Genomic DNA, 22,235 nt, shown 5'->3' on the forward strand with positions numbered 1-22,235 from the left:
GCCAACTCCAGTATGAAAATACTACAGGGAATATAATATAATGACATTAACAGTCATTATGAGATTTATTTATTATTATTATTATTATTATTATTATTTGGAGACAGAGTCTCACTCTGTCACCCAGGCTGGAGTGCAGTGGCATGCTTTCAGCTCACTGCAAGCACTGCCTCCTGGGTTCAAGTGATTCTTCTGTCTCAGCCTCTGGAATAGCTGGGATTACATGCGTGCACCACTACGCCCGGCTAATTTTTGTATTTTTTAGTAGAGACGGGGTTTTGCCATGTTGGTCAGGCTGGTCTCGAACTCCTGACCTCAGGTGATCCACCCACCTCGGCCTCCCAAGTGCTGGGATTATAGGCGTGAGCCACCGCACCCAGCCCATTGTGAGATTCTATAAACAGATTTTTATTGAAAAAGTAAAGACATAAAATTTAGTTGGGGGAAGCACTAACTTAATCAGCAATTAGACAGTTAAACATCTTTAAAGATGGGCATTGGTGTTTCTACTTCAGTGGTTATATCTGTTTCTACTGCCAGTCACCACACATTGCATAGTCTCTTGATTTTTTTGTCACTACCCCAAGGAACATCTGGAAATATCTGGAGACATGCTTGGCTGTCACAACTGTAGGGAGGGGTGCCATTGGTATCTAGTGGGTAGAGGCCAGAGATGCTGCTAAACATTCTACAGTGCACATGACAGCCCCAGGATTATCCATCCCAAAATGTCAATAGTATCGAGGTTGTGAAATCCTGCTCTAAACCTTATCAAAAAGTTGCCTACTGATTTCATTTACCACTGAGAGTCAGTAAGGCCATAATGTGGCAGCATTCATTTTATAAGACTTCCCTTGCTGCATTTTCAAGCCAAATCGTCTAATCTAGTCTTTAGCAGAAACAGAAATAAGTCCTTAGTCTCTTATAAAAACTATGTTTAGAAGATGGAGTCTTCTGACACACAATGCCTTTGTTATAATACTTAACAAAAACCACCTTTCTTGTTCCCCTCCATATGGGCTACTTTAGGATACTAACAAAACAAAATAGCACACAACTTAACCCACAGCCCCGTTCTCGAACATTACAAACCTGATTTTTAATTTATTAATCTCGATTTTAATTCTTTAGTAATATATTAGTGATCTAAAGAGTTGATAAACTTAACTGTTTATTCTAATCAGGTATTAGCTCAGATAGGATTTATCAACTCTATTTTCCAGATGTCCAAATCTTCTCTTCCCAGGAGAAAAGAACAAAATAAGACTAAGCCTCATTTCAAACTAGTTCTCTACCTTTGAAAATACATTATAAAACATTAGCAACATTAGCATCAATTTTTATTTTTTACTACTACATTATCTTGAATTAAACATTACACCAGAGAATAATAATACAACATGATTTCTATAGCAAAGATATCATAGATAAGTCATTCTCCCATGATATGAAGGGCCTGAAATAAACAGCCCTTCATGTATTATATATCCTATTTCCAACAGCAATATCACAAAAGGGTAGGAATTATTTACTTAAAAGAAACAACCAAATCATTATGCGTAATATTGCTGTCTTTTGAGCCCCTTGCACATTTTGCACATGTTACTCATTTGCAGTACTCAAACTAGACTTATGACTCAATGGCCTAACCATAGCAGAATTATTTTGGAAGGTCCTTTTTAAAAAAAAAAAAAAAACAAACTATATATTTCATATATGCAGCGAACAGTAGGTATTGAGCAAATGTTCAAACACTGCTGCTTCCTTTGATCACCTTTGTCTATTTCTTTTCATACACTAAATGAGTCTATTTCCAGAGATTTTTAAGAAAATACTAAGATGACTGAAACACAGTCAAATTTTTATGAGCATGGCAAGGAATTGGATGACTGTTTAAAGTCCCTTGAAACACTAAATTCTAGGGTCACAAACCTAACTCTGGCAATTCGTGGTAAAGAGAAATATTTTCATCTATATCACAGAATTTTAGAACCTCTAGATATTAAATCAAGATTTTCCAAAATCACCTGGATAACTTCTTACCTAGCTTCATCTGCCATTTCCTGAAGCAGCATATCCATTTGGTTCTAGAATAAGAAAATGCGGATTTCTATTAAGCATTTGCTTTTTGCATGGTTTTTGGTTTTCTTTTAAAAGAGGGCAACCGGTCTCTAATTTTTTAAAAGAAAGCATTTTAAAAATCTTTTGTACCACCAGAGGGAGCTGCATAATTTCAAAATATTTTTTTTTTCTGAATAATACTAAATTCTAAAGCTTAAAACTATGAGGTTATGGAGAAATATTAGCAGTGAGGTTCACATATAATTTAAATCTTAGTAATATAGATCTCTCCAAGTGAACCAATTTATAAAAGCTCCATTCTAACCCACTTTGCTTTTATTATGTATAATAGATTTAAATTTTAGATCACAATAATCAGAATTGTTCTTTCTGCCAGTTGATGTAAATCTGATATCAAGGCTAACTTTTTCAAATGTCAGAGATGAATAAAATATAAGTATTGAGATATTTACTAAAGTACAGGCATTCTCAGGCAATAGAGTCTGATTAATAATTTAAAAAACTCTTCTAGTTTTTAACTAAGTTATTGAAAATATTTTTAATATACAGGTGGGAATTCTAAGATATGGTCCCAGCTCTACCTTTAACAATGAGTATGATTTTAAGCAAATCACTAACCTTGCTGTTGGGCCTTAGTTCTTGTTTTCTTTCATTCACTTTAAAAATATTTCCAAAATACCGAAAAAGTTCATGAAATAGTAGATTCCTATGTGCATTAACATTTTGGTTTTAATTCATATCTAAAATAGCATTATTCGTGTTACAAGAATTTACTTAAATTGTATTATACAATTTTATTCCATAACTTCCTTCCCTCATTCAACCTTATAAGATTATATTGAGATCTAGATATCTAGTTCATTCACTTTAAACTACTGTATGATGTTGCAACACAGAAATAGACTCAGTTTTATTTATCCATTCTATTTTTGGAATTTAGATTTTTCTTAATTTCTCCCTATTACAGAAAATGGTGCAATGAACATTTTCGCACGTGTGTGTGGGTGTGTGTGCATGTGTGTGTGTGTGTAAAGAGAGAGAAAGAGATTGATCTATATATATACCTTTGTCTACACATGTAGGGGCTGCTTTGTGTATAAATTTGGAAGTGAAAGTACTAGGTTACATACATTTCATATACTGTGATTTATTCAACAATCTTCAAAAATTTTGAACATCTACTTTATGCCAGATATTTTACGTGCTAGGGAGGCATCAATGATGCCCTCATTAAGCTTAAATTCTAGTGTATACATGAGAAGGGAGGACAAATAAATTTTTTAAGAAGTATATGGTATATTAGAAAGCGATATATACAGTAGAGAAAAATAAAGCAGGGAAGGTAGACAATAGGAGGCATGGTAGGTACACCGTTGATGCAATTTTAAGTAGGATGGTCAGGAAAAACCTCACTATAAAAATGACTCAAAGACCTAAAGGAGGTAAGATAGTAAGCAACGAGTATGTCTAGAGAAAGAACATTTAAGGGAGAAGAAACTACAAGTGGAATGGCTTTCAGGCACAAATATACTTGGTGTGTTTGACAAATAACAACAAATCCAGGTGCCTGAGTAGACTGATGAGCAATAACATGTCAGGACAGATCAAGGTAAGGCAGGCCATGTAGAACTTTATGGACCTTTGGAAACAATCTGGCTTTTACTGAGGAAAATGTTGAACCACTTGAAAGTTTTGAGAGGAATGACATGATCTGACTTGTACTAACAGGATTGCTCTCGTTGCTATGCGGAGAACAGACTGTAGATATTACCAAACTGCTTTTCCAAAGTGGATGTGCCAATTTGAATTCTAATTACTACTCATTAGCAGGGTGTGAGAATTTGGGCAACTAAGTGTGTTCAGCCAGATCTCTCTCCATTTCTGCTGTAAATTTTGGTTTTTATGACTAATGATTTTTTTATATATATATATATATATATATATATATATATATATATATATATATGAATGTCTCCAGCGCCTGGCACAATATCTGAAACAGGAGAAGGTGCTCAGTGAATGCCAGGTGAATGAGCTGAGAGGCACTTCAGATATCATCAAATCCAACTCCTACATTTTACAGTTATGAAAACTGAGGCCCGGGGTAGTCAGTTTCTGAGTCAAGGTCCCAAAGTTAATTAGAAGCAGAGTGATGACTAGAAATCAAAGTAACCAAGATAGTGAAACAGAACCTTATAGCAATCACACCCCCCCGCAGGAACACCAAATTGAACAACTATCCATGCCAAACAAAAACAACAAACAAACAACAACAACAAAAACACCTTCACAAGAGCTAAAGAAACCAGGCGAATGGTCACAGTACCTGGTTTTGGAATAATCACAAGAAAAGATGCAATAAGGAGGGTGGACAGTCTTGCATTGCCTACATTACCCTTTCTGCAACCGCAGGCAGCACAGCATGGAGAGAGAATCTGTCTGCTTGGGGGAGGGAGACGGAAGTGTGCATGGGACTTTGCCTTGGAATCACTACCAGCCTGCCACAGTAAAACACAGCACCAAGCAGAACCCTAAGGCCCCTCATTCTAGGCTCGTGCCCAAGGATGGAGCTCCTACATCCGCCACAGGCCAGATGGGAATCTGTGGTCCCAACATGATGAACCCAAGTTGCAGCCTGCTTCACCAACAGCTGACAAAAGTAGCCTTAGGCTCTGAATAAATTTCAGTGGCAGGAAGGCTATCACAACTGCAGTCCTTGACTGAGCCCTGGTGATGCACTGGTCTGGGGCTTTTGGGTTGACACACTGTGACATCAGCTGCAGAGGCCACAGATGATATATCCACTTCACCCCTCCCTCAGCCTCAGGCAGCATAGCATGGATAAAGACTCTTTCCACTTGGAGAGAAAAGAAGTGAGTGAGGGACTTTGCCCAGGGAACTCTCCCTGAATTTTCCCAAGTCCATCAGGGCTGGAGGCCTCAAAGCCCGCAGGAGAGTGGCAGCAAACCTAAGCTTAGGGCACCCTCTAGTGCTGAAACTGCTGCAGTGACCACAAGCTTACTGAATTCAAAAGTCAGTCATGTTTATTTGAATTCCTGGAAAGCCTTCTGAAGAAGGATGAGGACATACAAGGCCAGACTGCAAAGACTGGAATAAATACATAATTTTTCAATGCCCAGACATCGATGCACATTCACAAGAATCAAGAACATTAAGGGCAATATGACCTCACCAAACAGACTAAAATAACAGTGAACAACCCTGGAGAGATGGAGATGTGTGCACTCTCAGACAGAAAACTCAATACAGGTGTTTTGAGTAAGCTTAACAAACTTCACAAAAGCAAAGAGAAGCAATTCAGAAATATATCAGAGAAATTTTACAAAGGGATTAAAATAATCAAACAGTAATCCTGGAGCTGAAAAATACAGTGAATGAGATTTAAGAAATGCATTCTTGTCTTATTAGGAGAATTAATCAAGCAAAACAAAGGACCAGTGAGCTTAACAACAGTCTATTTGAAACTAAAGGAAAAAAAGAAAAAGCAATGAAAAATGTTCATGAAATCTATGGAATGGCATCAAAAGGGCAAATGTATGAGTCATTGGCCTTCAAGAGGGAGTAAAGAAAGAGAAAGGGGTAGAAGGCTTATTCAAAGAAAAAATAACAAAAAACATTCTAAACCTAGAGAATGACATAAATATCCAAATGCAGGTAGGTCAAAGATTACCAAGCAGATTTAATCCAAGTAAGACCACCTCAGACAAAAATAATCAAATTCTCAAAGGTCAAGGACAAAGAGAGGATTCTGTAAGCAGTGAGACAAAGAAGCAAATAGTATACAAAGGCACTGCAATAGGTTTGCTGGTAGACTTAGCAAAAACCTTATAGGCCATGAGAAAATGGGATGAAATACTTGAAGTACTGAAGAAAAAATGCCTGTCAATTGAGACTACTGTATCCAGCAAGCCTATCCTTCAAACATCAAGGTGAGAGAGACTTTCCCAGAAATAGAAAAAAAAGATAATCTTCAAATTCATATGGAAATGCAAAAGACTCTGGATAGTTAAAGCAATCATGAGCAAAATGTACCAAGCTGGGGGCATTAATACAACTTAACTTTAAAATACACCACAAAGCTATAGTAACCCAAACAACATGTTACTGGCCTAAAAACAAACACACAGACAAATAGAACAGAATAGAAAAACCAGAAATAAATACACATGTTTACAGCCATCATGTATTTGACAAAGGCACCAAGAACATACACTGGGGAAAGAACAGTTTCTTGAATAAATGGTGCTGGGAAAACTAGACAACCATATGTAGAAGAATAAAATAGACCCCTGTCTCTTACCATATAGAAAACTCAACTCTAAATGGATTAAAGACATAAATGTAAAAACCTTAAATTATGAAACTAATAAAATAAAACAGGGGAAAACGCTTCATAAAATTGGATCAGACAAGGAGTTTTTGAATAAGATACCAAAAGCACAGGTCTATTCCTGTGATGGTTACACTGAAAGCTCAGACATTGCTGCGATGCAGCATATCCAGGTAACAAAGCTGCATCTGTACCCCCAAATATAGTTTTTTAAAAAGCACCTTTGGGAGGCTGAGGTGGGAGAACTGCTTGAGGCCAGGAGTTCAAGACCAGCCTGGGCAACATAGTGAGACCCCCATCTCTACAAAAAAAAAAAAAATGAAATTGGCTGGGTGTAGTGGCACATTTGTATAGTCCGAGCTACTTAGGAGGCCAAAGCAGGAGGACTGCTTGAGCCCAGGAGTTCAAAGTTACAGTGAGCTATAATCACACCATGCACTCCAGCCTAGGTGACAGAGCAAGACCCTGTCTCAAAAACCAAACCAAAAAGCACAGGCAGCAAAAGTAAAAATAGATAAATTACATCAAATTAAAAAGCTTCTGCACAGGAAAAAACACATAAATACAGTGGAGAAAGTACCTACAGAATGGGAGAAAGTAGTCGCAAAAGACCTGAATAGACATTTTTCAAAAGACATACAAATGGCCAACAAGTATGTGAAAAAATGCTCAACATCAGTAATCATCAGGGAAATGTGAGTCAAAACCACAGGGAAATATCACCTCACTCCAGTGAAAATGGCTCTTATCAAAAAGACAAAAAATAACAATTGCTTGTGAGGATATGGAGAAAGGAGAATTCTTATGCACTGTTTGTAAGGATATTAATTGAGTACAGATATAATGGAAAAGAATATGTAGTTTCCTCAAAAAATTAAAAAATAGAACTTCCATATGATCCAGCAATCCCCTTCCTGGGTATATATTCAAATAAAATGAAATTAGTATGTCAAAGAGATATCTGCAATCCCATGTTTATTACAACACTATTCACAATAGCCAAAATATGCAATCAACTTGGTTCATCTAAAGATGAAGAAAATGTGGTATATCTACATAATAGAATACACTACTCAGCCATAACACAAAATAAAATCCTGTCATTTGCTCAACATGGATAAACCTGCAGGGTATAAGGTTAAGTGAAAGGAACCTGGCACAGAAAGACAAACATTGCATGATCTTACTCATCTGTGGAATTCAAAAAAAGTTGATTTCATGGAAGTAGAGAGTAGAACAGTGGTTACCAGGGGCTGGGGATGGAAAAGAGCTGGTAAAAGGAAGGACTAGCAGAAATTTGTCAATGGGTACAGAGTTAGTTTGGCAGAAAGGATAAGTTCTGGTGTTATACAGTAGGGTGGCTATAACTGATAACACCGTAGTGTATATTTTAAGATAGCTAGAAGATTTTGAATGTTATCACCACAAAGTGATAAACATATAAAATTATGGATATGACAATGCTGATTTAATCACTATACAATGTATGCATGCACTGACACTGTACTCCACACATACGTACAATTATGTGTCAATTACAAATTAAAAAAAAATAAAAAGCAAAAAAAATAAATCCCAGTGTCCTGACTTCAAGTTCTTTCAAATGCAGTTGGGTTTTCTAAACTTCACTGATCATAAAATCACCTCAGGATTCCTAAAGTAACCAAATAAAAATCAGAAACTCTAAGACAGTGCTTCTCAAACTCTGTGCATACAAATCATGTCAGAATCTGGTTAAAATGAAGATTCTGATTCAATATATCTGGGGGTGGGGTTTTGAAATTCTATATTCCTAATGAGCTTCCAGGTTGTAAGAGTGCTCCTGAATCTTGTCCTACACACTTTGGGGAACAAAGCTCTAGGGGAGGGTATAAAAGAATTGTTAAATATATCCTCACTTTAAGATATACACATATATTCTTTCTTCTTAACTCTAAACCCTGAGTATAAGCCTGTTCTTTCATCATTTACCTTTTTGTGAAAAGAGCTGTTTGTGGTAAAATGTTGATGGACAGCTGTCGATTTCTTCTTAATCGACTTTGTAAATCATATTTTTTTCTATATTAGCATCCAAAGTAGTAATAACAAGTTCTCTTCTCATTTGACTAACCACATGTTAGGTGCTGGGATCAGAGAGAAGAGTGATAATGAAATAAATTTTCTATCTGAATATTTAAATTTTACAAAACTTTGTTTCTGACATGTGTCACACACAAACTAATTTCAAATTTTAATTTTCTTCGTAGGAGGTCTCTGTCCAGGTTCCAGGTTTAGAAAACATCCTAGTTTTCTGAAAATTAATTCATCTTGTATTTTCTATTTGGTTCACCTCTGACTCATGCATACATAAAACACCTAAAGAGTAGGGAGGCAACATAAGAATATTTGCAATGAGATGAACTAGCTGAGGCATGGGATAATATCTAATACCAACTGGCATCAGTGAGCCTCTAGTACAATGGCCTTCATCAATAAGTACCACTGGCAGTCAGACAGAACCAGGATCTAGACTCTAGACATACAACTCAGTACAATTCCCAGAACTTCAAACCAAGCTAGGGAAAACGCCTCCTCAGGAATCTGGGGGATGAGCAGTAACTTCCTACCATCATTGTGAAGACACATCATGTTTATTTAGCATTCTAGAGATCATTCAGGCTCACAATACCATTATAATTTGAAGTGGGATAATTTTAAAAAGTTATTCTAAGTAGAGAAGCTATACTTACTTGTGGTGTTGTTAGGGTTGTAGAGCTACTCATTTTATCTTCCATTTGTTGTGTTTGAATATCCAGTGTTTCAAACTGGTGTTTGAATTTGTTCATCAAGGCAGAAGTCTGTAAAAATAAATATGGTTATTAGAAAAACTTACACTGAAAAGATGCTATCTGAACATAATTCTTTTTTTTTTTTTTTTTTTTTTTTTTACCTTTTCAAGGTTCTACTCCTCAATGAAGCACCCACAGACTTAACTATGCCTCACATGGACTTGTTGCCTATTTGGAGGATAAAAACAAACAGTATCCTATGATACAAACAGTCTCAAAGTTTTTGTAGTCTCCTAAATATATTACTTACAAATCAACTTATGAAACTTGTCTACCTTTTCTTTAATAGTGAATATACAATGTTATGTATTTATAGTCTAGGCATTGGCTATCTTATTTCTTTGACTTTTCACTTCATTAAAAGACAACTAATTCAACCATTGTGGAAGACAGAGTGGTGATTCCTCAAAGACCTAGAGACAGAAATAGCATTCGACCCAGCAATCTCATTACTAGGTATATACCCAAAGTAATATAATCATTCTACTACAAAGACACATGCACATGTATGTTTATTGCAGTACTATTCACAATAGCAAAGACATGGAATCGACTTAAATGCTCATCAATGATAGACTGGATAAAGAAAATGTGGTATATATATACCATAGAATACTATGTAGCCATTAAAAAGAATGAGAATGAGACTATGTCCCTGACAGGGACATAGATGGAGCTGGAAGCCATTATACTTAGCAAACTAATGCAGAAACAGAAAACCAAATACTGCATGTTCTCATTTATAAATGGAAGCAAAATGATGAGAACACAAGGACACATAGAGGGGAACAATGTGCACTGGGACCTACTGGAGGGTGAAGGGTGGGAGGAGGGAGAGGATCACGAAAAATAACTAATGGATACTAGACTTAATACCTGGGTGATGTAATAATATGTAAAACAAACCCCCATGACACACATCTACCTATGTAACAAACCTATACATCCTGTACATGTACCCCTGAACTTAAAATACAAGTTTTTTAAAAAGACAATTAAATCTTAGTTCAAAATCCACTGCCAAAATCACTTTCCTCACCAAGTACTTTGAATATGTTGCACCTTTACCAGCACCCTGTAGCACCCTGCAACAAATTTTGAGTTCTGATAACTCAATACTCTTATTAAACTTAAATCAAGAGTTATTATTTATAGATCTCAAGTCTTACCCTGACCATTGTTACTGCATTTTGAACTCTGACTGCCACAGCATCAACTCTAGCACTCATTCTTAAGAAATCAATTGCTTGCTTTTTCTTTTTTTTTTCAACATTCTTTTCATTTATTTATTTATTTATTTATTTATTATTATTATTATACTTTAGGTTTTAGGGTACATGTGCGCAATGTGCAGGTTAGTTACATATGTATACATGTGCCATGCTGGTGCGCTGCACCCACTAACTCGTCATCCAGCATTAGGTATATCTCCCAATGCTATCCCTCCCCCTTCCCCCCACCCCACAACAGTCCCCAGCTTTTTCTGGTGGATTGCATTTTCAGCATGTATTCCTGCAGCTTCCTTATTGCCTTTCTGAATAGCCTGTTTTAAACAGAGCAAAAGTAAATAAAGGCAAAAACAAAGATCAAAAGTAAATATTGGCAAAGACAGACAGCAAAAGTACACATATTTTAAAAAGAGGAAAATAACCCCAAATTAACCTATAACCTGTAAGAGCTTATAATTAGCTTTTCAGGAAATAATTATGCACTTAATTATTAGGAGAATGTATAGTCCCATAATTTTTAATCTTATGATTAGAAAATATATATTCATTGATAGTTTAAGAAATTAGAACATAGGCCGGGCACGGTGGCTCACGCCTGTAATCCCAGCACTTAGGGAGGCCAAGGCAGGCGGATCATGAGGTCAGGAGTTTGAGACCAGCCTGACCAACATGGTGAAATCCCGTCTCTACTAAAAATACAAAAACTAGCCGAGTGTGGTGGCACGCACCTGTAATCCCAGCTACTCAGAAGGTTGAGACAGGAGAATCGCTTGAACCCGGGAGGCGGAGGTTGCAGTGAACTGAGATCACACCACTGCACTCCAGCCTGGGTGACAGAGACTCTGTCGAAAAGAAGGGAAGGGGAGGGGAGGGGAAGGAAGGGGAGAACATAAAACTGTAAAAAATTGCCCATAATAACATCACTGATCCATTACCACTGTTAATATTTTAGCATAGGGCATTCCAAGTACATAAATATATTTATTACTATATAAATATATTTTAAAAGTACATACATAGAACATACTGTTTTGGAACCTGTTTTTTTCATATTTTTTTAAAAAATATTTTAAAGTCAAAAATATATAACTACATCATTATTTCTAAAGACTGAACTGTAAGGATGTACCATTAACCAGGGTTTTCATGTGCTACAAACACTACTGATGGTACAGCAAATGATACTACATGTTATATAGATGTAAGTTTATTTTCTATGCATTTATTTAAATGTTATATGAAAATAATGTAACTAACATAAATCCATGTTTTTTTCTGGTATAAAAGCTTAGGACAGAGCTAAAGTTAAGTCAATTAAAAAAAAAAGTAAATAAATAGCTCACATGGTCCTCTAATATGGCAAAACCAAGAAGGTAATTAGATTGTTTGTAACTCAAGGGATAAATGCTTGAGAGGATGGATACCCCATTCTCCTTGATGTGCTTATTTCACATTGCATGCCTGTATCAAAACATCTCATGCACCTCATAAATACATACACCTACTATGTACCCACAAAAATAAAAACAAAAATTTAAAAGTGACTGAAATTTGACAACGAAGATTGGATCCCTGATTATTATATATTTTTTCAATTCTTCAGTAATATAAAGAGCAATGTGATAATCACACTAGTACATGCAACCCTACACACTTTCCAAGAATCTTCATAAGATAAGTTCCCAGATTCAGAATTACTGGATGCAGAGGTATGCACAATTTTAATTGTCCCACACCTAATTCTGGTAGGGACTTACATCTCTTCCGGCAGTATAAGATAGTTTCTGCTTCTCTTGCATAGTCATCAATATGAGGTATTATGAGATATATCTGAGAGGTGAAAAGTGGTAGACAGTTGTATTTCTTTGCTTAAAAGTGAGGTTAAAATTTTTATGCTTACCCATTTCTACTTCTTCTTTCTTGAGCCATTTGTGTCTTTGTCCATCTTTCTTGGGATTTTTCTTATTAATTTGCAAGAACATTTCATACGAAAATTACCTTTTGTTATATATGGCCTTTTCTAGATTGTTGGATGAACTACTAATTTGTGTATGTCTGATATAAAAATGTCTAATTCTTTTATAGTCAGGTATTTCCTTTATGGTTTTTTACTATGCTCAAAACATCCATCTGTATCTCAAGGTAATTTTGGCATTTTAATCTTTTAATTACTAAATTTAGCATTTATTTTGGTGAAAAGTATAATGTAGTGATCTATAGTTTTCTAATGCCTTTTACTGAAGTATTCTCTCTTTTCCTCCTTAAATATATTTAAAATATTTTTGTCTGGTGCCTAAATTCTGTTATTTTAGCTAGTTTTAAAATTCACATTATAAAAGAAATGCATGCACACGGGTACAGTATTCAAGTGGAAAGGAGCATATAGTTAATAATCAGGTGTTCCTCCTACCCCAGTTGCCCTGTCTCATATCCTAGAGGTAACTGTCTTAATATACATACATTCATTTATTCAAATATTTATTGAGCATCTAGCAAATGCTGGACAGTATTCTAGGCATGTGGAATTCAGTAGTGAACCCAAAACACAAAAACCCCTGTTGTTATGGAGCTTATATTCTAGTTAAAGAGTCTGACTATAAACCAGATAATTAAAATAGATAGTATGTTAAGTAGTGGCAGGTATCAGGAAGTAAAAATAGGGACATGGATGAAGCTGGAAACCATCATTCTCAGCAAACTATCACAAGGACAAAAAACCAAACACTGCATGTTCTCACTCATAGGTGGGAACTGAACAATGAGAACACATGGACACAGGAAGGGGAACATCATGTACCAGGTACTGTTATGGGGTGGGGGGAGGCGGGAGGAATAGCATTAGGAGATATACCTAATGCTAAATGACGAGTTAATGGGTGCAGCACACCAACATGGCACCTGTATACGTACGTAACAAAACTGCACATTGTGCACATGTACCCTAAAACTTAAAGTATAATAATAATTTAAAAATAAATAAATAAATAAATAAAAAGAAATACAAAGAGAAGGAAGAATAGCAAGAGATTAAAATGGAGTCAGGAGACAGGTTTTCTTTTCTTTTTTTTTTTTTTTGAGATGAAGTTTCACTCTTGTTGCCCAGGCTGGAGTGCAATGGATGGCACAATCTTGGCTCACTGCAACCTCCAGCTCTCGGATTCAAGTGATTCTCCTGCCTCAGCCTCCTGAGTAGCTGGGATTACAGGCATGTGTCAACACACCCGGCTAATTTTGTATTTTTAGTAGAGACGAGGTTTCTCCATGTTGGTCAGGCTGGCCTCGAACTCCCGATCTCAGGTGACCCGCCTGCCTCAGCCTCCCAAAGTGCTGGGATTACAGGCATGAGCCACCACGCTGGCTGTCAGGAGACAGCTTTTAAAGATTTAAGGATGTCCCTGTGTACACGTACCCTAGCACTTAAAGTATAAAAAACAAAAGATTTAAGGATGTTTGTATGCTGATAGGATTGATTCAGGAGAAAGAGTAAAACTGGTGATGCAGGAGAGAGAAATTCTAGGGCAGTAACATCTGGTAGGAAAGAGGGATGGAACCTAGTACACAAAGGGAGGAGTTGGTCTTTGCTAGGAGTATAGACAGTTCATGTATTGTGGGAAGGGAAGGGAAAGTTTCTGGGCAGAGATGCAGGTAAGTATAGTAGTCAGAGATTTCTCAATGAAATAGAAAGCACAGTCATCAGCTGAAAGTGAGAGTGGGAGAGGAGTTTTTTGAGGTTTTAAAAGAGAAGAAAAAATATAAAATTGCCACTTAAGAGAAGGAAAGAATAAATGGATTACGGAAATATCACCAAGTCACATGGATTATCTTCTCTTTTAAATTCAACAACTTCACAAGATGTAAATAACAATCAAAAGATATTCTCTGACCCAGCAATTTTACTTCCAGGAACTCATACTAAGGACACAATCAGATTAACATAAAGATTTATAACTCCAACTCTACAAAAAAATACAAAAAAAACTTAGTTGGGCATGGTGGTATGTGCCTGTGGTCCTGCCTATGAGGGAGGCTGGGCTGGGAGGATCACTTGAGCCTGGGAAGTTGAGGATAGAGTGAGCTGTGATCATGCCACTGCACTACAGCCTGGGCTGGAGACCCTGTCACCAAAAAAAAAAAAAAAAAAAAAAAAAAAAAGGTGCTTATACTGAAAACTACAAAACACTAAGAAAAATTTAAGAATTCTCAATAAATGGAAGGACAGATCATGCTCGTATATTGGAAAGCTTGACATCATAAAGATATCAGTTCTTCCCAAATTTGTCTATAGGTTCCATGTAACCCCAAACAAAATCTTAACACTACATAGAAGGGAGATTGAAGAAACTGCAATTATGCTTAACAATATGAATGAATCCCACATATATGCTGAGCAAAAGGAAGCCAGACACGAAAGGGTTTATGCCATGTAAATCCACTTATGTAAAAGTTCAAAAAAAGACAAAACTAATCTGTGGTGTTTGAAAGTGAGGAAGGAGGTTACTCTTGATGGAGTAGTGCCTGTTAAGGGGGCATAAGGAGCTTTATATTCTGATAAGTTCTGTTTTCTCATCTAAATGCTTATATCATTTGTGAAAATTCATCAAGAAGCTGTACTTGTATAATTTCTGCATGTTACTTCAATTAAATTTCTACTTTTAAAAAATGCAAAAAAAAAGAATGTTCACTTATGGTGGTATTTAAAGTAACAAAAAATAGGTTAGCTATCACTTATATGTCCAATAATAAAAGGAAAATTAGGTAACATATTAATAAGATAGAATACTGTTTTATTAATCTAAAAAATCAAGTTTCAAAAAATAGCTAATCACAATATAAATAATAGCAAAGGGGGTAGGCAGGTCCCTTCATCCATTCGTATATCTACTAACACGCATTGAATGCCTATTATGTATCAGGCGCTGGGGATACAAAACTGAGTAGGACAAGGTCCCCACTGGTAGAAAGAGACCAAAAAAAAATGAAAAAAAAAAACAAGGCAATTATATTAGCAGCAAGTCCTTTATTGAAAATAAAACAGGACAACAGGGTAGGGTAATAGAGTAGATGGGCCACTTTAGGCTGGGTAGTTAGGAAAGGTAACTTGAGGGAAATAACATTTAGGTTGAAAACTGAATGGCCAGAAGGAAACAGCCCTGCAAAAATCTGAAGGGAAAAAAAATCTGTCCAGGCAGAGGAAATGCCTAATGCAAAGTCCTCAAGACAAGGTTAAGGGAGATGTGTTCCAGGAAAAATGTGAAGTCCACTGTGTGCTGGAGTAGTGTGACTGAAGGTAAAAGTAGTAAGATATGAGGTTGGAGTTGCATGCAGGGCCAGATCATTTAGAGCTTTGATGGTAAGGATTTTGGATTTTGTTCTAGGTGCATTGGGAAGACACTGAAGGGCTCTAAGCAGCACAACGACATGATCATGATCTACTGTTAAATGACCAGTCTGGCTATTGAGGAAATAATTGGCCATAGGGGGCAATGGTAGATGCAGAGAGACCAGCTGAGAGCTCAGGGCAGTAGGGTAGACAAGAAATGATGTGATTTGGCTTAGGATATTAGCAATGGAGGTGGTGAGACCTAGTCAGGTTCAGGATATATTCTGAAGGTAGACTTGCTATGAACTAGATGTGGGGTAAAAGAGTAAGTAATGATGACTCCCTGGCTTCTGGCTTAAACAAATGGGTGTAGAGTTGCTATCAACTAAAATGGAAAATACTGCAGCAGAACAGTAATGATTATGTTTTAGTGTAAACAGGAGTGGAAGTCAAGCATTCTAGTTCTTGAAAATATTAGGTTTGTGATGCCTGTTAGATACCCAAGGAGAGATGACAAAATGATTGCCAGATATGAGAGTCTGTAGTACAAGGAAGAAATAAGGGTGATAAGGGTATCTATCTTCCCATTCTTACCTCTCATTCATACCTCAACTTGCTGTAACCTGGATTTTGCCTCCTTCACTCCACTGAAATTGCTCTTCCTAAGGTCATCACTGTCATTCTACTGGCTTTATTTTAACCTTCTTACTTGCTAGATTTTGTCCTGCCAATCATTCATTCTCTCCTTGAATCTCCCTTCTCCCCAGGCTTCCAATACACCGCTTTTACTCCTGGTTCTCCTTCCTACTTCTCTGGTTGTTCCTTTTTGAACCTTTTTGGTTCCCCTTTTTCCACCTTCTATCCCCAATCTCATTAAATATTGATGTTTATCATATAGGCTTTTTCAACCTGGTGTGGTCCTCACTCCTTAACCTCATCTCCCTGATCGATCCCATCCATGCGGATTTATTTCTGGGCTCTTCATTCTGTTCCATTGATCTATGTGTCTGCTTTTAAAGGTATCACTTTTTTTCATGATCATAAAATTTATAACTCTCAAATTAGTTAAAAAATTTGAACAACAAGAAAAGAAGACACAAGGGTTATGAACAAGTAGGTCACAAACAAATAAAAATGTCCAACCATAAAAAGATGCTCAAACTTATTCACAAGAAATACAAACTGAAACCATGAAATACCTTATTTCACCAATCATATTGGCATAAGACTAGTTTTTTGATATCTAATGTTGGCAAGAGAGTAGAGAAACTGGCATTGTTGAATAGATGGACAACTGTTCACCTTGCTTTTCTCATTAGCAGTATTCCGTTTCAATATACATGCTTATCTCAGTATTTTCAATGTCTATGTATTACCCTATTATATGACAGTTTCATAATATAATGAGCAAGAGGGTTCTATCTATTTTTGTTTATTTTCTGTTTATGGCAAATGATGCTATAAAGATGAAACTTGGCATGTCCATAAACATATGCAAATATGTCTTCAGGAAAATGTCCTAGAAATAGAATTACTATATCAAAAAGTATATGAATTTACAATTTGGAGAGACATTGCCAAACTGCCTTCCACAATTATAATAATTTTCATTCTCATCAAAGTATTATGTGCCTGTTACCCCATGTCTTTGATAACAAAGCATATTAGCAAACTTTCTGATATTTATAAGCCTGAAAAATACTATTTTAATTATATTTTACTTAATTTTTATAATTTTTATTTTTAGTGGGTACATGGTAGGTGTATGTATTTATGGGGTACATGAGAGGCTTTGATGAAGGCATGCAATATGAAATAAGTACATAATGAAGAAAGGGTTATCCATCCCCTCAAGCATTTATCCGCTGAGTTGCAAATAATCCAATTACACTCTTCATTTTAAAACATATGGTTATTACTGACCATAGCCACCCTATTGTGCTATCAAGTAGTAGGTTGTATTCATGATTTCTAACTATTTTTGTACCTATTAAGCATTCCCACATCTGCCCCAGCCCCACATTACCATTCCCAGTCTCTGGTAACCATCCTACTACAATGTCCATGAATTCAATTGTTTTTATTTTTAGATCTCACAAATAAGTGAGAACATGTGATTTTTGTCTTTCTGTGCCTGGCTTATTTCACTTAACACAATGATCTCCAGTTCCATCCATGTTGTTGCAAATGACTGGATCTCAGTCTTTTTATGGCTGAATAGTAGTTCTCCATTGCGTATATGTAAATTTTCTTTATCCATTCATCTGATGATGAACACTTAAGGTGCTTCCAAATCTTAGCTGTTGTAAACAGTGCTGCAACAAACATAGGAGTGCACATCTCTCTTCGATACACTGATTTCCTTTCTTTTTGGTATATACTCAGCAGTGGGACTGCTACATAATATGGTAGTTCTAGTTTCAGTTTTTTGAGGAACTTCCAAACTGTTCTTCATAGCAGATGTACTAATTTATATTCCCACCTACAGTATACAAGAGTTCCCTTTTCTCCACATCCTCGCATTTGTTCTTGCCTGTCTTTTGGACATAAGCCATTTTAACTGAACCGAGATGATTTCTCTTTGTAGTTTTGACTTACATTTCTCTGATGATCAATGATGTTTATAGCACCTTTGTTTGCCATGTGTACGTCTTCTTTTGAGAAAGGTCTATTCAAATCTTTTGGTCATGTTGTGATCGGATTATTAGTTTTTTTTCAATAGAGTTGTTTGAGCTCCTTATATATTCTGGTTATTAATCCCTTGTCAGATGAGTAATTTGCAAATATTTTCTGTCTTTCTGGAGGTTGTCTCTTTACTTTGTGAATTGTTTCCTTTGCTGTGCAGAAGCTTTTTAACTTGATGTGATCCCATCTGTCCATTTTTGCTTTGGTTGCCTGGACTTGTACAGTACTGCTCAAGGAATTTTTTGCCCAGATAAATGTCCAGATTTACCCAAATGTTTTATTGTAATAGTTACATAGTTTGAGGTCTTAGATTTAAGGGTCCTTAATCCACTTTGATTTGATTTTTTGTATATGGAAAAAGATAAAGGTCTAGTTTCATTCTTCTGGATATGACTATTCAGTTTTCCCAGCACCATTTAAAGTAGAGACTGTCTTTTCTCCAGTGTACATTCTTGGCACCATTGTGGAAAATAAGTTTGACAAAAATGTGTGGATTTGTTTCTGGGTTCTCTATTCTGATCCATTGGTCTGTGTGTCTGTTTTTATACTGGTACCATGCTGTTTTGGTTACTATACCTCTAGTATAATTTGAAGTCAGGTAATGTCATTCTTCCAGTTTTGTTATTTTTGTTTAACATAGCTTTGGCTATTCTTGATCTTCTGTGGTTCCCCATACATATTAAGATTGTTTTTTCTATTTCTGTAAAGAATGTCATTGGTATTTTGACAGGGATTGTGCTGAATCTGTATACTGTTTTGGGTAGTGTGGACATTTTAACAATATTTATTCTTCCAATCCATGAACATGGAATATTTTCCCATTTTTTTGGTCCTCTTCATTTTTTTAATCAAGGTTTTAGTTTTCATTATAGAGATCTTTCACTTCTTTGGTTAATTCCTAGGTATTTAATTTTCTGTGTGGCTACTGTAAATGGGATTACTTTTTAAATTTCTTTTTCACATTGTTCACTGTTGGCATAGAGAAATGCTACTGATTTTTGTATGTTTATTTTGTATCCTGCAACTTTACTGAGTTTCCTGATCAGTTCTAACAGTTTCCTTGTGGAATCTTTTGGATTTTTCCAAATATAAGATCATATCACCTGCAAACAAGGATAATTTGAATTCTTCCTTTCCAACTTGTATGCCCTTTGTATCTTTCTCATCTGATTGCTCTAACTAGGACTTCCAGTACTATGTCAAATAACAATGGTAAAAATAGGAATCCTTGTCGTGTTCCAGATCTTTGAGGAAAGGCTTTCGGTTTTTTCCTCATTAAGTATAGTAGCTGTGGGTCTGTCCTATATGGTGTTTACGATGTTGAGGTATGTTCCTTCTATACTCAGTTTTTTGAGGGTTTTTTTTTGTTTGTTTTTATCATGAACGGATGTTGAATTTTATCAAGTGTTTTTTTCAGCATCAATTTAAATGATCATATGATTTTTATCCTACATTCTGTTGATATAATGTATCACATGAGTTTATTTGTGTTTGTTGAACCATCCTGTATCCCAGGAATAAATCCCACTTGGTCATGATGCATGCCCTTTCTAATTTACTGTTGAATTTGGTTTGCTAGTATTTTGTTGAGGATTTTTGCATCAATATTCATGAGTGATGCTGGCCCGTAGTTTTTTTTGTGTATGTTTTTTGTTTGTTTGTTTTTGATGTGTCTTTGTCTGGTTTTAGTACCAGGGTAATACTGGACTCAAAGAATGAGTCTGAAAGTGTTCCCTCCACCTCTATTTTTCAAAATAGTTTGAGTAGGATTGGTATTATTAGTTATTTAAATGTTCGGTATAATTCAGCAGTGAAGCCATCATGTCCCAGGCTTTACTGGGAGAATTTTTGTTACGATTTCTATCTTGTTACTTGTTATCTGTGTGTTCAGGTTTTGGATTTCTTCCTGGTTCAATTTTGGTAGGCTGTATACATCTAGGAATTTGTCCATTTCTTCTAGATTTTTCCAATTTATTGGCATATTTTTGCTCATAGTAGCAACTAATGATCCTCTGCATTTCTGCAGTATCAGTTGTAATATCTCCTTTTTCATTTCTTATTTTATTTAGATATTCTCTATTTTTTTAGTCTGGCTAAACGTTGACAATTTTGTTTAACTTTTCATAAAACCAATTTTTCATTGATCTTTTGTCCTTTTTTTCATTTCAATTGCATTTCTTTCTGCTCTGATCTTTATTATTTCTTTTCTTCTACTGTTTTTGTTTGATTTACTCTTGCTTTTCTGGTTCTTTAAGATGCATCGTTAAATTGCTTATGTAAAGTTTTCCCTGTTTTTTGTTGTAGGCACTTAGAGCTATACATTTCCCTCTTAGTACTGCTTTTGTTGTATCCCACCGGTTTTGGTATGTTTCCATTATCATTTATTTCAATAAATATTTCAATTTCCTTCTTAATCTCTTCATTGACCTACTGGTCTTCTGGGAGCATTTCCATGTGGTTGTATAACTTCCAAAACTCCTCTTGCTATTAATTTCTAGTTTTATTCCATTGTGGTCAGAGAAGATGCTTTATTCTATTGTGGTCAGAGAAGACGCTTCATATTATTTCAGTTTTTTTTTTTGTTTTTTTGGTTATTATTATACTTTAAGTTTTAGGGTACATGTGCACAATGTGCAGGTTAGTTACATATGTATACATGTGCCATGCTGGTGTGCTGCACCCATTAACTCATCAGTTTTTTTTTTTAATGTTTTAAGATTTGTTTTGTGGCCTAACATATGGTCTGTCCTTGAGAATGATCATGTTCTGAGAAAGAGAATGTGTATTCTGCAGCTCTTGTATGAAATGTCCAGTAAATATCTATTGGAACCTTTTGGTCAGTAGTGAATATTTAAGTCTAATGTTTCTTTGCTGATTTTTCCCTGGGAAGATTGATCAAATTCTGAAAGTGGGCTGTTAAAGTCTCTAGCTTTTATTGTATTGGGGCTAGTCTATCTCTTTAGCTCTAATATTTCCTCTATATATCTGGGTGCTTCAGTGTTGGGTGCATATATATTTTAAATTGTTATATCCTCTTGATGAATTGACCCCTTTTTACCATTATATAGTAACATTATTTGTCTCTTCTTATAGTTTTTGTCTTGAGATCTATTTTGTTTTATACAGCTATAGCTACTCCTGCTCTTTTCTGGTTTCCATTGGCATGGAATATCTTTTTCCATCCTTTTTTTTTCAGTCTATGTGTGTCTTTATAGGTGAAGCATGTTTCTTGTAGGCAACAGATAAATAAATGGGTCTTGTTTTCATCCATACAGCCAAACTATGTCTTTTGATTGGAGGGTTTAGTGTATTTACATTCAATGTTATCATTGATAAGTAAGGACTTATTCCTGCTATTTTGTTACTTGTTTTTTTGGTTCTTTTGTAATCTTCTCTTTCTTCTTTCATTCCTGTCATCCTCTAGTGAAGATGATTTTTCTCTGGTGATGATTTAATTTTTTGCTTTTTATTTTTTGTGTATCCACTGCATGTTTTTTGGTTTGAGGTTACCATGAGGCTTGCAAATACTATCTTGTAACTCATTATTTTAACCTGATAACAACACTATTTGCATAAACAAACAAGTGAAAAGAATACTAATAAAAACTTTGCCTTAACTTCATCCCTCACTTTTTAACTTTTTATTGTTTCTATGTATATCTTATTGTACTATGTCTTGAAAAGTTGTTGTAGTTATTATTTTCAACTCGTTCATCTTTTAGTCTTTCAACTTAGGATAA

General features: G+C 35.6%; 1 long non-coding RNA gene across 3 annotated transcripts in view; it reads right to left on the reverse strand.

Moving 5' to 3' along the window:
* LOC112130954 (uncharacterized) overlaps positions 1-22,235 on the reverse strand; it is a 129,186-nt gene that overhangs the window by 76,860 nt on the left and 30,091 nt on the right. For all 3 annotated transcript variants that reach the window (XR_010139040.1, XR_010139041.1, XR_010139039.1), the window contains 4 exons: positions 11,219-11,332; positions 9,363-9,429; positions 9,163-9,270; positions 2,044-2,087 (listed from right to left, as the gene is read on the reverse strand). This is a non-coding gene — a long non-coding RNA (uncharacterized LOC112130954). The remainder of the gene's footprint in view (positions 1-2,043; positions 2,088-9,162; positions 9,271-9,362; positions 9,430-11,218; positions 11,333-22,235) is intronic.

The sequence above is a fragment of the Pongo abelii genome, chromosome X, assembly GCF_028885655.2.
Source record: "Pongo abelii isolate AG06213 chromosome X, NHGRI_mPonAbe1-v2.0_pri, whole genome shotgun sequence".
Classification (NCBI taxonomy): domain Eukaryota; kingdom Metazoa; phylum Chordata; class Mammalia; order Primates; family Hominidae; genus Pongo; species Pongo abelii.